At 53.7% G+C, this 389-nt stretch overlaps 1 pseudogene; it reads right to left on the bottom strand.

Annotated features, from left to right (window-relative positions):
- Positions 1 to 389, bottom strand: part of LOC109845142 — a 3,489-nt pseudogene that overhangs the window by 1,734 nt on the left and 1,366 nt on the right.

Raw genomic sequence — 389 nt, forward strand, 5'->3', positions numbered from 1 at the left:
CAGCCGCAGGCTCTTCTGCAGCTCGTCGATCACCGCTCTGCCTCCGGCGTGTATGCAGAAATGCTCGAACGCCTGCTTGAAATCAGGAATGTACGGTTTCCATTTATAGTTGGTGAGCTTTCTCCCTATGAGAGTTAATAAAAACAGCAACTGTTCTGAAGCTGGAAGGACTAACGGCCCGAGAGTCGTTATGTTCGATTTCAGCGCTTCGCCTGCGATTGCCATGAGGTCTTTGGAGAGATTGACGCCGGTGTTGCCTTCGGCGTCCTGCTCTTGGTACACGCAGCGGTAGGACTTGTCGTCGGCCCCCTTGTGCGTGCGGACCACGTGCAGGAGGCGATATTTTGCGCGGCTTTTTTCTATGTACCGGTTTGATAGGAGAATCGCGG

Source organism: Asparagus officinalis, chromosome 6 (assembly GCF_001876935.1).
Source record: "Asparagus officinalis chromosome 6, Aspof.V1, whole genome shotgun sequence".
NCBI lineage: Eukaryota > Viridiplantae > Streptophyta > Magnoliopsida > Asparagales > Asparagaceae > Asparagus > Asparagus officinalis.